Source organism: Parus major, chromosome 3, assembly GCF_001522545.3.
Source record: "Parus major isolate Abel chromosome 3, Parus_major1.1, whole genome shotgun sequence".
NCBI lineage: Eukaryota > Metazoa > Chordata > Aves > Passeriformes > Paridae > Parus > Parus major.
The window spans coordinates 2134686-2149146 of record NC_031770.1 but is presented as its reverse complement, the minus strand read 5'-3'; the positions used below and the strand labels follow the sequence as shown (position 1 = coordinate 2149146).

The following is a 14461-nucleotide window of genomic DNA, read 5'->3' as shown; positions in this document are numbered from 1 at the left end:
AAAATGATAGCAAGCCTTGAATTAGTGTTCATCTTTCAAATAAGACAAATCACATCTTTTAAAAGATAAGTATGGTTGATACTTAGCACAAACCCAACTCTGTTATGCTTCAGGGATTCCTTTGAATTCCTGTTCCTGAAAATGAAAGAATCACTCTGTGTGGCAGATGCAGAGGGAATTTCCTGTGTGCAAAGAAAAGCAAAACAACCCACCTTAATTAATCTTCCTGCTGAAAAGAAATCTGCAGGGAGTCAGAGAAGCTTCTCTGCAGTTTCCAGCTGTGGAATTTGAATTTTGGGCGTTTATTCACAGAAATCATCAGGGTTTTGTGGCGTTTTTGTGTGGTGTCTCCCCCACTCCCCACCCATTTAATTAGCATCATATTTATGATCTTCAGTGGTTCTAAACTGGTGTGATTCCACCCTGAATGAAGCGTCACAGTGGCTTCCCACCTGTGTGGATGGATCAGAACATGAGCAGTTGGAGGTTTAGGGTCAGTCAGAAAAACAGTAAGTCAAGGATGGCTCGTTAACACTTTCTAAATATAGATATTTTTTTTTGTCCTAATTTATTTCATTTTAGGGAGTGGGCGTGGGAGGAGAAAATATCATAAAATCAGTTGAGTGTGAGATACTGTCAGTAACATGTTTGTCTTCTTTTGTAGGAACTATTGAAAGTTACTCACCTGCTCTGTAGTAGTTATTGGCACAGGCTGGCATTTAATGTCAAACTGGCAAATTAAACTGTATTTCCAGATCCAAGGATTCTGGTAAAACCAAAACAGATGAGAGGACTGGGTATGATTCAGCTGTGGACCTCTCAGTTCCCCTTTCCATTTCTCTGTCTCCACTTTGCCTCCAGCCATACAACTGCAGCTCCTTATTTTGTGTCTGCTGCACACATGAATTACCAGAGCTTGTCTGAATGTGCTACTTAACCTCCTTTCCTTCAAATCCCTTGGTGAATAAGGAACATATGGGCAACATTTTGGGTGCAGCTCACATTTAGATCACAAGTTTAGATCAGAGTGTGATACTGAGCTGCCTGATTTCCTCTCACAATTCCCATTCAGAAATCCATGTCTGTATAGTTCATATGAGGACATCACAAACATATTTTTTCACCCCTGGTAAAGTGCTGAGTGTTGTCCATCATTATCCATGAGCAGCATTAGGTGCACTTAGTTCCTGGTGTAGGGGCTGGTGCTGGGAGGTGTCCAGAGGTGTCACAAAACTGGTGACACTCAGTGAATTCCTCCTGTTCCCTTCTTGTTCCTTTGGTCCCTTTCTGGTTTTATTTCCCTGCTACAAATATTTTTTCCAGATTATGTAAATAAAGATAAATGGACATCTTTCCAATTTATAGTTACTGTTAACTAGTGGTAGCAAAAAAAGGCATAATTAGCTGGTGTGTGGCAGGTGGGGATTGTTTCAAATTTCCTGACCAGGTAGAAACACAAAATAGAATTCTGGCTACCCAAAGTCAACAGTAAATCATTTATTAATCTTAAGATAGCATTTGACCCAAATTTATTAGATAATTTATTCAAACCAGTGGAAGTAAATGAGATTTTGGCATCAGCCTGTACTGGTGATTATTTGATTTCATGGGAAATAAAAGACCTCATACTTACAAAATATTTGTTGTTTTTTTTCTTTCTAGTGAAACAATGAATGTTAACTCAAGAAATGTGAATTGTTTTTAATTTCCTGTGGAAAAGCTTCAGACATCTAACCTCAAGACAGAAGTAAATGCATCGTGTGTTAATCAGGCAGAATAAGGAATAGGAAAACAGGAGTCTGGGTGCAAACATTTCACAAATCTCAGTGATGTGGTAAGTGAATTTTGCATATATTTGTAGCTAATTAACTTGCTTCTGAATTGCTGTAAATTGTGTTATTGTAGGCACTGTGACACCAGGGTTTCAAGGTGCTCCCAGGGAACACACAAGAAGGTTTCCTGGAGGAGGCTGGGAATTGGACAAGAGCAAAAGCCGCAGGCTTTTTCCAGCCTGGCTGGAGAGCAGCAGTGGCAGAGAGGATGAGTCAGTGGACAGTGCTGGGCCCTCTCCAGCCTTTCCATCAGCTCCGTGGGGCTGGAGGCGTTGGCACTCAGCAGCACCGGCTGCAGGAGCTTCACAAGGTGTTTTCATGGACTCCTAAGGTGGGGTTGGAAGGGAAACTCTGTGTATCTATGACCACGAACCCTCCCCTCTCCCCAGGAAAATAAAAATACAATGAGAAGGGGGAGCTTTCCCAAAGGTCTTAGTGGATCAATGTAATGTTGAGCTAAGGGAAATTAGAGGTTAGTTGATGTTCCCAGAGGTACAAATGGCATAAACTGATTGTAAAGAAATAATTTATTCTGTGAGGAACACTTCAGGCACTGCCACACATTCACAGCTGCATTTGCAGGTAAGTTACAGATCAGGTCAAGTGTCTTGTTCTGTGGTTTTCCAAAGGTCTGGGAGACAAAGCTGACATCAGGAAAGGTTTATACTTTTCCCCTTTTGTGTTTTGGGTGCTGTTGCAGTTTTATCACTGAGGGGCAGTTTACAGAAGTGTTACTTGAAGTGTTGCACAGACATTGAGAGACCAGCACCAGTGACACAGGAGCATCAGGAGGGATGATAAAAGGAGGCTTTTCAGCTTATGCCCTTTCTAAATGTGGTCAGGTAAGGAGAAGGTAATACAGTTAAAATGTTTGTGCCATGCCTAAACTTGTGGCCTGCCTTATTACAAGTGCCTGATGTCAAAGATGGAGCAAAGACAGCAGGGACCCTGCAGGTCAGTCTGTACCTGGGAGGAAGCTCAGTTCATCCTGAAACATGGCAGGGAACAGTTATGGGGACACTCAGTGCATAAAGGGGAATGTTTGACTCAAAGTGACCCATGGCCTTCTGTAAAAAAAGAATAGGAAAAATAAGTCTAAACCATCCAAAACACACATGATGATGATTAAGAAAACACCTCTGGATGAAAAAGGTGTTACTGAAAAATGTAACCTAACAGCAGAAGTCTAAAGTTAAAATTACTTTAAATTGTGCAGCTGTAACAAAGTTCCAAGTGTCAAATTAGCATTTCTGTTTTATTTCTAATTCCAGTTCTTGCATTTTACATTATAACTGCATGAAGGTGCTATTCAGAAAAGCAGAGCCCAGATGTTGCTGTTGATTGTATTGTGTACTATTGTGCAGAAGGAAAATAATACCTGATTTATGATAGAAAGCACTGTGGAGTTAAATGCAAGCACCAGAACTGGATTTAAATGATGTTGCCACAAATGAGATGCATTTTCCCTTGCCCTAACCCCTCTATTCCCTAAACCCCGTGTAAGGCTTCTAGTGCAATATTCTGCAGTCCCTGTACAACCCAACTTCCCTTAAGTCTGAGACAGATTTATAGTTATGTTACTTCTTTCACTCAGAGCACCATAAAAACTGTCTCCCAGCAAAACAAAGATTACTGCATCTCAAAGAAAAGCACATACTCTGAGCACAGTTCCAGGTAGAAGCTCAGATGCTGTGGATTCCCAGAACTGCCTCTCTATTTGGGCCCATGTTGTCTCTTAGAATCACAGGATACTTTAACTTTCAAAGATTTCCAGAGGCCTCTAGTCCAAGTCTGTGCTTCAATCAGTGCCAGCTTTCAGTTCAGTCAGTTTGCTCAGGACCTTGTCCAGCAGGATTTAAGGAGATCCCATGGATTACCTGGGAGCCTGTCTGTGTTTCACCAGCCGTGTCTCTCTCTCATCAGAATTTCCTGTACTCCAACCTTGCCTTTAACTTGCTGATAAATACTATCTTACCTGTACAGGCAAGAGAAAAGATTATCCTTCCCTCTCTCTGGTGACTCACTGGTATAGTTCAGCACAAGATCCCGTACACTTATCTCTATTTATACATTAACTGACATGTATGATGCAAATGGGATAAATAAGGTAATTTCTGGCTCTTGAAGGAGACCAGATATGATGGCAATCAACCTGGAGTGTCTGCTTTCCATTTTGTTTGTCCTAGGCACAGAGTAACAGCCTCTTCTGAGTGCCTCACAATGCTTTTCATCATAATGCACTTTCAGATGGTTTAAAAAATGGCCCTGCTGTGAGAATCACTATTTGCTGTTAGGGTAAAGCTTCTCTAAAGGCAGCTTGCCATTACTGTGTGCTTGTCACAGGTAACCTCCTGTTTTGTTCCAGGGAGAACCTCTAGCACAACTCAGCTTTCCCATGTGTGTAAATACCTGCCTCTCACTGCTGCCCCCAGCAGGGCTAATTAGAGTCATTAATTCTGCTTGGCTAAAGGGGTGCACTGTAGGCTCCAAAGCTCGTGCTACACTCGTTTCTCTAACAGCCCCATAGGAAAAAAAATCCTTAAAAGGGCTCAAATCCTTTTTCCTCATTTTTGCATGTTAGAAGTGGTGTTCCAAGCACAGGTTAGTGTGTGGTGTGTGAAGGCTGTCACCATGAGGACACGTGTGGCCTGCTCTGTGCAGCCGTGAGAGCAGGGTCACTTGGGGTTGTGAGTCACTGGCTGTAATTAATGTCCACGTGCATATTCCAGACACCACAGAGGATGGCACTGCTGTGACTCCAGCAGCAATCCCATTAAATTGGTGCTGCTGACACCATTCTGTGAGTGACTTTGGCTGTTGCATTGCAGATCGCCCCAACAGAGCTACCAGGATGGTCTGACTCTGTTAAACACAGCCACGTGTTGCAATTAATTTTAATATTAAGTGACACATTCTGCTTAGTTCATAGGTTCATGTGTGGGTCAGTTCCTTCTTTTCTCCCATTATTCCAGCTACCTGAGGACAATCCAGGGTTTTACACAGCCCAGGCTTTTGCACAACGCGGGTGCACGAGCTGCAGTGTGAAATTCAGGACTGTGGAAGCACTTGGAGATTTATTGGAGCTTGCAGCTTGTCCCAACGGACTTGGCTTAAAAATATATTTAAAAGATAAAAAAGAGAAGGTTTTTCCCTTTCCAAAATCCACAAGAGACTTGGTTTCATTCCTTTTTTGCTTTAGGTAAAAAATTGCATTTACTTTGGATTTTTTCCTAGAAAAAAACTAAGGAAAAAGCCTGCACTAAGCAGTAGTGTTGTGGTGAGAGAGAGGAAAGATTTAACTTCAAGTCTCCAATGTAATAACTTAAATCTGGGTTTGAGGTGATTTTCACTTTAGTAATCAGTGGTCACTTGGCTACTTTGGGGTGTAAATATTTTTCTTTTCATCTTCAAATTTCATTTGATACCCAAGAACTTAATTTTAAAAAGTAGCAAAATGCTGCTAGGAAAAGCTCAGGATTTAACTCCTGATTTTATTTTTTTCTTTTGACAAAAACAGTACATGAATTGGTGGGGGGAAAAGCCCCTAATGCATATGATATCTCATTGGGGAAATCAGGGCTACATGTCCCCATGCTGACTTCCAGGAGAAGGTATATCCAAGAAAGGAAAAATAGCACTAAAATTGCTTTGAAAAGTCAATTTTCTCTATGGCTAAATTGTTAAGTGCATTTTGTTTTACAGAGTCTATGAATATTTCGATTTTTCATGTTGGTTTGCAATGCAAATAGATACCGAGTTATCAGAATTTGCCAGTGGGCAAAAAAAAAATCTGAATTTCAATCAATTTTGCTAAGTACCCAGCAATGAAAGGTTTCTTAGACACCTTACTCATTATTTTTCGTTGTACGTGTGCAAGGAAACGTGACCTTGAGGCTTGGAGATTATCAAGTAATTAGTTTGGGTTTTATCCCAGTGAAAACTTCAGAAGAAGCCCAAAATGTTAAAAAGCACAGATTTGGTTTTTAATGGGAAAAAATGAATAGAAATTTTAAAAGCAGAAAATTTACGAGGGTCCTGATTCTTCTTGATGAAAATTAACATTTGTTTGGGATTTTTTCCTTTCAAAAAGAGAAAATCTCACTGAGAATCAGCTTTGCAAATTCCAGTTTGGGTGGTGCTGCTCCTCCTGGGGTACAGCAAAGCAAATGTAAAAGCCCTGATGAGTTTCTTGGATAGCTTCCTTAGAATATTAGAAATAACAGCAGGGAGATTCCCACATCTTCACCAGCTGAGCAATGCTTGTGTATTTCAAGTAGAACCTTTTGCTCCCCCATGGGCTCTGCTTCTGCTCAGTGCCTGGGTTTTATAGGAGCAAATCTTGGCTTTCTGTGCTTAAAACTCAGTGCTCTGTTTCTGTGGGTTTTTTGTGAAGAACTGTGACATTTTGGAGAGAAAATGGAGATGAAATTTGCGTGTCTCCAGTTACCAAGCACTACAGTAGACCATGGCTTTTCTCCCTTGTTGAGCTGTCAGGATCCAGTTCTGGAGAAAAATCCGGAGAGGATGTGCCAGGTGTGCAGTGGAGTGGGACAGTGAACAGCTTCCACAAAGAAATGCAGCAAGTCCTAAAGAAATAAATACACTTTTTCACCCAACAAGAGGTGGCGTTGTAAATACTTCTCTCAGAGAAATGTTAATATGAAATCCTATTTTTTTCCCTGTTACTGGAACTTTCTCCATCCTGTTGGTAGAACAGTTGCAGCAGCTATGGAAGCACCTTCTTCTCACACTGTAATGTGAGAGCTCTGAATTGTTACTCTTGGGAGATGAGAGAAGAGCACTAGAGACAGCACCACTTACCCCTTTCTTCTAAGCTGAGGATTTTGCTGTGTAAATAAGTGTCTGGTTTCAAACTCTGGTTTTTATCAGCCTAGAAAAACGTCCTTCTCTCCTTCTTTCTCTGTTCTTCTATGAAAAGCATGTCTGTAGTTCGTGTAGGTTGTGCAAGTAGGACCCATTATTTTGTTGTAGTGGTAAAACATGAGTGAGAAAATAGATCTTCTGCATCTTCTCTTTCTTGGCCCTGCCATGTTCAGTCTCTGCTGGGTGATGTTTTTGTGCCTCCAGAATGCCTTCAAACCAACACCTTCTTGGCTGCTTTCATTTCTATTTCTCTGTCTCACAGCATCTGATTTTTTTTCCTTTATTTTTTCCTGTTCTTTCTTGAATTGTATTAGAGTCTTTAAACATTTATGTTGCCACTTTCTTTAATATGCAGCTTTTAGCTGCATTAGAAGTAGTTGTGAAATCATTGCTTTTCACACTCAGTCCTTTACACAATTACTGTCTCACACTTCAGTGCTGTTATGTGAGTGCATTAGAAATACCCAAAATAAGCAAAGGGAAAAAGAGACATGACACAATTGCTACTTTGATAAAGTAGATTCACTATTTAAAATGTCTTAGCACCTCAGCCAGATTTATAGTGTGGTTTCCTACAACTCCCTCCTGGTGTTCTTCCAAGAGATTATCTTGAATCCTGACACCTCAAATCCTGTTGTTGCTCCTCTTATCATTAGAACAGAACATCTTACATGTGGTTGCTGAAATGGCTGTTTTAGAAGACTGGTGCTAGCATAAGGGATATTTGTCTTAAATAAAAAGTATTTAGAAACATGCATGAGCTGCTTCCCATATGGAGTGAAAGATAAAGCAACATTTGTGGCTCTCCGTCTCCCATGATGGGCAGGTGCAAAGCAAGAATGATGTAAATTCAGATGAATTTGTTTACACACACATTCTGTTTTATTCAGAAGGTAAAAGGTTGTGTGTGCTTTTCTAAATCCTTTTCCATGTGCATGTCTTTACATGTCCAAGTTAATAGGTGCTTGGCTCAGATAAATCAGAAGATGCTAGAAATGAGGGAAAGAAGCTGTTTTATCTTGTTTGGGATGTTCCAAATCAGTTTGGTCAGGAGCTAATCCCAGTGATGGGCTGCCTCCTCCCCCACAGGAGAATTTGTCAGCAGAGTCATCCTTCTGGGGACACTTGCCAAGCCCTTTCCTTGCCCTTTTCTGACTTACCAGGAATGTGCCAAGTGCCTGTCAGCTTTGTCCATTACAGTTTACTTCAGAAATCACTTGTGGGGGTTACCAAGGACACCAGTGAAAACTCAGCACTCTGATTTTGCAGTGACAGAATATTCTCATCATTACAGGGAGCTACAGATTTTGGGGTAGCACCAGTTGGAATAAGCATTGAGCTCATTGAGGGGCTTGCAGGTAGGAGCACTTTCACAGAAGAGATGATGTGCATGGGAGTAAAACTGAGCTGTTAAATCCCATTGGTCCATACAGAATGGAAAAGAAAAATAAATTAGGGATTAATTGCAGCTTTTTGACATTCAGATGAAAATCCAGATAATGATGCAGACACAGTAAGACTTAGAGTTTTCTCAGTTTAATTTGAACATTCAATATAACTTGGTAGAAATTCCCCATTGTTGGGTTTTTAAAAATTTAATTAGAATAGTCACAAATTGTAAATGAGCACTTTCTTCAATACACACAGTGTTTTCCCAGTCAGTGAAGGAATAAAAATGAAAGTTGTTACTGAGAGGTGAAATTAGAGTACTTGTGTCATTGTTATCCTTTCATGTTTTGCCTTTTCTCATCCTTTATTATTCTTCTATCTTTAATCCTCCTCTCCTTAATTCACTCTTCAAGGCAGTGGGAATAGCTTAGAAAAGGATGATGAAAGCATGAATGGAATAATTGTGTCTTTTGGTTTCCAAGTCTCACCTCAGTGTTGCAGAAGGGCTGTGAACCATTTTGTTTAAGACCTGAGTGCCTCAGTGATTTGTTGGTTTTGCAGTGGTGTGTGAGATTGTGCAGGTCAGCCCTGCTCTCCTGTGACCCCTTTTGTGCTCTGTTCTGCTTCCCTGACATCCACTCACAGACCTGAAATTGTGTTTAAATAGCTAGAATTTACTGAAGAATATCAGTTCCCCCTCATATCTTCCCTTGTAACTCCTCATGAGCTGAACTTGCCCTCTTTTTTATACCACCATACTTAGCTCAGTGATGAAAACAATGTAAGAAAATTTCAAATACATGACAAAAAATTGTTTTCTCAAAAAAATCATCCCATAAATCTGCCATTGTCTGTATCCAGTAGTGCCAGGACAAAGAAATGCCAAAGTTATTTGCTGTGACTATGGGTCAAGGGAGGACTAAGCAGAAGCTGTGTTTATATGTGCCAAGGGAACAGGGTAAAGTAAATGTTAAATTCTGTGTGTTGGCTGCAGGAGTCTGGGACTTGCCTATTTCCAGAATTTGTGACCAGCATCTGAAGCTTGAGAGTGTCATTGGCAATGGGTATCTGACTGTGAGTGGCTGAAAGTAGCCAGGAGAAGATGAGGATTCCAGAGATTTTCTTTCACAGCATCAATCAAAGGCTTTTAAGGGATAAGGATCATAAAGAGATGTGAACTGAGATATGAAAGAGTACTAGTTGTAAAAACCCACCAAGTGGTACTTATCAGCTATATTTGGATTAGCCTGAGACCATCAAGAGTTACTTTTCTAAGGCAGAATCTCGGGAAAAAATCCTTTGGTTTGGACACAATTTCTGCCATCATCTCAGAGACTGGTAGGAACAGTCCACTTGATTGTGCTAATGACAAGCTGTTGATGGATGTGCCTCCTGTAATTTGTGGTGCAGTGTTGGCATGAAGGAGGGCTTAAGGCCAGTTGAGTAATTTATGAGTGTAAAATCCATGCCACTGCAGTGCTGCTACTGTCAGGAGCTGCTCACAGCAGTGCTGCTGTTTGGGTGTGATACAAACTGAATAAACCTGTCAAATGTGCTCCTGCTCATCCCCTAGGTAATGTATCCCACGTTTCCTGTGAGCACTGAGGAAGGGGAGCCCCAGACATTCCCAGGTGCCTGTGGGTTGTGTAGCTTTAGCACAAGCACACAGAAGATGAACTTTTCCTTTCAGGACAGTATTTTCCAAGGGCGTAGCTTGTCCTGTTGACCTTTGTTGAGAGTCAAAGTCAGGTCTCAGCACTTTGTGCTGCTGTTGGAAGTTGAGCTGCTCTGTTCTATTCATGCCCAAAGTCAAAGCTTTATGGAGCAGTTTAGTGTTCAAGTACCTGTGACTAGTTTATAGTCTCACTTCCTATCATCCTGCATCCAAGACAAGAATAAGTGCTTGACTCACAGCAGGATCTTGCCTCCTCCTTGGAACCCTAGAGGATCTATTTTGTTGCTGCATTATCAAATATCATCAGTAATTTCTGTCTCTCAGCTGTTACTCCAGTGATCACTTCTCTCTTTGGTGAATGAAACCTCTATCCCATTAGAGGGATATATTTCTATTGCAGTCTCTGGAATTCTCACTCCTCGGATCATGTCACTAGTGCCATACCCCCAAAGTCCAAATTAATGTCTCTTTCCTTTGAGCAGCAGCTACAGTTCTGAGCATCAGATCTGGGAGCATAATAAATTCCTTCTACTTCTGGAAAAAACAGCTTTTGCATGCTTGCATATAAACTTGTTGCTGTTCTCAGACTTCAGTCTGAATTTATAAGTGGATATGACAACTGCCATGCTTCTCATCAACAAGTCTCTGACCACTTGAAAAAAGATGATTATCATACTATTTCCACTTTGCAGTAGCAGAAACAGATGCAAAGCAAAATGATATGGCTTTGATTTATCTTACAAATGTGCCCCATGGAATCATGCTTCAGTGAGCTTGGGAAAACATGGAACAGGGGCCCGGAGCAGCTGTGAAATCTCCATCCTTGGATGTAGTCACAGCTCAGCTGGACTAGCCCCAGCAACCTGCCCTGCCTTTGGTTAGACCAGACTAACTGTAACCAGTACAGTGCTATGCTTGCAATTCCAGAGACAGGAATGACTCGGGTTTCCAGAATTCCAGAGATTTGTTTCACCTCTACTATGTCATGCAAGGTAAATTCTGTATTTTCCATGAGAGGGAGAAAAATTAAACTCTTTTTTGGCATCTTTTATTTTGTTTGGAATGATATGGCAGAGCCACAATTTCTGCCAGCTCAGTGCCAGTCCATCTCTTGGGAGCCAGGGCAGAGCTGGTGTGGTCGGAGTGGAACAGTGTCACCACTGAGCAGAGCAAAAGAGTTCATTGAGGCGTCTCCACGCAGGCAGAGCAAACACCAACCACCTCCTGCATCTGTGAAATCCAATTGCATCACGTTTTATAGACACACAGCTGACATAATTGAGTAATTCTGTTTATACAGAAATCATTCCTGCAGCAGTTTGCTCTGCCGGGGATCTAATGTCACTGGTAACCATGGCACCGGTGCCTTTATCAGCCTCTTTGCACTTCATTTTGTGCTGGCCTATAAAAATAAAAACAGAATCAGATCCGTATCTTGGTCTCTCTGAAGGCTGAGGGGTACATGTAGCAATTGGTTTTGCATCAAGAAGTGTTTGTGATGGAGGCAGAGGCTCTTCGGTGATCAGCTGAGTGCTGCCCAGCACTGAAGCCCCTGATGTGCTTGCGTGCTCTTCCCTGATGTCCTCGGGGCACGGAGCTCTGCTGGGAGCTGGGGGAGCTCCCACAGGCCCAGTGTGTGTGCTGTACCATCTGGCAGGAAACACTGACTTTTCAGTGCCTTCTCCAGGGACTCGTTTATTTTATCCAGCCGTGGCTTTCTATAAAAGACACATAGATCTTCCTCCTAGGAGAATGTCATGATCACTGTGTTAGCAAGTTTTACACACGTATTCTCTGCTCTTCATAGATTCTGAGGATGGTGTGTTTGTTTTTCACAGGATGGAATGGAATTCTCAGCTCTCAGTCTCCCCTTTCCCCTTTTCTCGTGCAGATGTCATTCAGGTATTTTCCTTAGAGGTGAAAAAATGGAGCTGAAACCTCTTAGATAGGTTAGGGAGTTGCAAAATCTTTCATGTCTTCATGTCAGCCTCATGGCAGATTTATCACAGAGCTGTCACGTAACAGGGGAGGTGCTGGTGGCTGTGCTTGAAAGAAATGCTTAGTTCCAAAAGAAGGTGTGAGGGAGGCTCTGACAGATGCAACCGTGACAGTGTGCGAGGGGAGACAGCTCTGCCCAGCCCCAAGGGATGTGCAAACTGCTGAATGGCAACAGAGGTTCCTGCCCTTCCTTGAGTTTCCCTGTGTGGGTGAGTTCCCAGGGCCCCTGCTCTGCTGCACCTCGAGTGACACCCTGTGCATCCCAGGGATCCTCTCAGAGCCATCCTAGCACTGGGCAAAGTTCTCCTTGAGCTTTTTTTGGGGGTACCTCAGTGAGAGCTGTGGGCTTTACTGTGCTGCCCACCCACCAGAAAATAGGACATGGCATAAAAATGAGGGCAGCTTTATCATTAATGAAACAAAAACAGGTTTTTTTGGGAAAAAATAAGTGGCAGGGACCAATTACAGGTTCAGATGCAAGTTTTCCATTGTGTTTCTCAGTGAAGAGCTTTAATGAAGATCAGTTGTCAGTGTTGCTCTTCCTGTAGAGACATTCTCTTTAAGCTGGTGAAGTGAGACCAAAATGCTGTTTGTCAGAAATAGGAATTTTTCATAGGTGACTGGTGAAGGCCTTGATTGAGGCTGAAGCTCAATAGGTTTTTAGCTGAAAACTTGAGCAGCTTTCAAGTGAGCAGAGGCCAGGGGGTTTAGCAAAAAGAAAGCAAATAGCACATGGAAGGAGCCCTTTGAGGTCTTACATTGAGACAAGAAGTTGTTCATTTCTCTTTCTGTTTTTTTTTTTCTGTTTTGACCCAAGTTTATTTGTACCTCAGTACGTCTCCACTCACATTTTTTAATGGAACTGGATTGCTAGAGCAAAATGAAGTATAAAGTCACACTCTAATGCTTGCAAAATGCCTTGATTTTTGTTAAAGAGCAGCTGTTTTCTCTGAGCCTGTGTGCCTGCCACTGGCTGACAGAAATCAGATCTTCCCTGAAAATTTCCTTAATTAAGTTGAACATTTGACTTAACAAGAGAGAAATAACTATATTGGTGGGTGGGTGGTGTTATGCTGAAAAACAGAGCTTTTAGTCATTTAATAATAAAAATATTTCCTCAAGCTTTGCCTTAAACTAGATAAGTACAGATGAGTCAGAAAGCTCTGGGAGACAGACATTGGTATGTAATGGGACAGATTTTTGGAAGCCTTTAGCTACACTATCCTGAGTCCTGGAGTGCAGTGCATTTCTGATGGAATTACACACACTGCTCCTCTATGAATACCAAAAGTATTTCTGGTGATTATGGCCTTTCAGTGAATAAGAAGTGAATTAATACCGATTAAATTGCATTACAGAAATAGAATATTTTCACAGCACTGGAAGCTGCTTTGCCAACAACGCTGTGGTGGGTACTGGGAACTGTTTCAAGCTACTTAGCATTAATGAATGGGAATTACTAAGTATAAACATTTAAATTTTTTTTTTATTTAAGAGGATGGTTCTACCAGTCTTGCTGATGTTGAGCTATAACAAGATGTGTATGAGCAATTTTAACGTTAATTATATAACATGACATTTCTCACTTGTTCTCTGTTCCTCCCCATATATTTTTTTTTAAAAAAGCGTTTTACTCACCTTTAAGCTAATGAGTTGTGGAATTCCACCGTGATTGATGCTCGTTTAGGCTCATAATTCAGCATGACTACCATGTGAGATCACTTGGTACGAGGCAAAGGAGAATTGTGCTTGTTCTTAGGTGGTACGAAGAATGCAGAAAGGTTCATGTAACGTTGGCCAGTGACAGTAATAAATAATTTTCGTATCTCTGTTTATATAAAACATTTTCTTGGCTTGCACTGTAAAACATGGCTATCAAAAGTATTTATGTTATGACTCTACCTGAAGTCATATAACTGAGGCAATTTTTTTAGCATAGCTAAGTCCTACAATAAGGAGATACCACTAAAATATTTATTAGTGCTGTATTAAAAAAGTAATCTACATTTTACCCACTGCACATTGTCGTGAGAGACTAGAAACAAGAGGTTTTTCACAGAAGCCCTGAAATAGAATATACACATCAAACTGTGTTTCTTCTCTTTTAAATGTCCTGTGTTTTAAGGACTAAGAACATTAGGAAGAACAATATACTTTCAGGATTAGCACGTAATACTAACAATTATCCCCACTGGAAACAGTCCCAGAGAAGCTGGAAATAATCAGAAGGGAAGGGTGACCATGTAGATGGAGTGAGTGAGTGAGATGTGCTGGCATGGGGACATTTTTGTGCTGAGAGGGTTTAAGTCAGAGATGGAAATGTGCCCATATTGGAAAGTCAGCTCGAATCAGGCAGTGCAGTTGGGCAGTTCCCTCTTGTGTCAGCCCTGGCAGATCCTTTGGGAGAAAAGAGTGGGGCTGGAGCCATTAGTTCCCAATGTTCTCCCAGCCTGAGGAGCCTGAGGGAAGCTCCCCTTGGTCTCAGCTGAGTCACAGATCAGTGACCTCAGTTCCGCTTCATGACACCAGCAGCTGCTTCCTGAGCAGAGGTGGGAGACTGGAATCAGGTGAAAACACCAATATCATTAATATTTGATCTTCCACTGGCAGCTGTTCTTGTATCCAGAACAGCAGGTAACTTCTGACCTTTGTTTTCCCCAGACTGTCAGAAGTGAAAGGAATC

The 14461-nt window shown here is 41.5% G+C and overlaps 1 long non-coding RNA gene across 4 annotated transcripts in view; it reads left to right on the top strand.

Annotated features, from left to right (window-relative positions):
* The window catches only part of LOC117244119, a 120621-nt gene that overhangs the window by 61158 nt on the left and 45002 nt on the right, over positions 1–14461 (top strand). For 3 of the 4 annotated variants that reach the window (XR_004496607.1, XR_004496604.1, XR_004496605.1), the window contains exons 2-3: positions 1663–1834; positions 2533–2674. This is a non-coding gene — a long non-coding RNA (uncharacterized LOC117244119). Of the gene's footprint in view, positions 1–644; positions 798–1662; positions 1835–2532; positions 2675–14461 lie in introns of those variants that run through there. The other variant, XR_004496606.1, reaches the window with a different exon arrangement.